Genomic DNA, 791 nt, shown 5'->3' on the forward strand with positions numbered 1-791 from the left:
ATAGAGAGAGGAAGTTCTTTCCAATGAAGGCTTCTGGAAAGGGATGGGGGGGCGGGAGTGGCAAATGAGTGAAAAAGATGGTCATCTGGTGGCAAGGACTTTGGACTAGAAAATGCAGCGGGAACTCCTCCTAAAAAAAAGTGATAAGTTTAAAGAGAGGGAAGGAAAAAAAAAGATCCCTCAACAGGGTTTCCTTTGGGCTGACACTTGCTTCTCCCTCTAGCAATTTACCTGCCTGGAGCAGAGGTCACGCCTGTGAGAAAATCCCAAGCTTGGAGTTTTCTGTTCAGGGCACGAGGCACGTGCAATTTTACAATATTAGAGTCTTCCATTCACTTTTTACAGAAAGTGGTGTGGTTTTATAAAAGTGATTGAGAGAATTTCGTGACAGGTAGAAACCAACGTGAGTCGGGGTTTGCAAATGTGAGAGTCACTGGGAATACACAATATTCCACTGAGTTAGACGGGGTTTAGGATTTTTAGTGTCCGTTGACATTAGATGTAAAGTTTGATTTTTTTAGAAATCGGATGGAAAGTTATACGGGTTTTTTTTTTTCTTTTTAACCTTTTGCCACAATAAAAACGCTATTCGAATAATATTTTTAGAATAATCACAATTCTGCTGAGTTGTTCCTTATTTAGCATTTTAACAAAATTGATTTTTAGAAATATTAAGTCATCAAATTACAACTTAGTTTCTTACCTATTTGTCATTTAAATTAAAGGGAACTGAAATAATGTGTGCCATCCAAATACAACAGTGCACACATACAAGGCCTTGACATTGAGGA

Source organism: Marmota marmota, unplaced genomic scaffold, assembly GCF_001458135.2.
Source record: "Marmota marmota marmota unplaced genomic scaffold, marMar, whole genome shotgun sequence".
Taxonomy (NCBI): domain Eukaryota; kingdom Metazoa; phylum Chordata; class Mammalia; order Rodentia; family Sciuridae; genus Marmota; species Marmota marmota.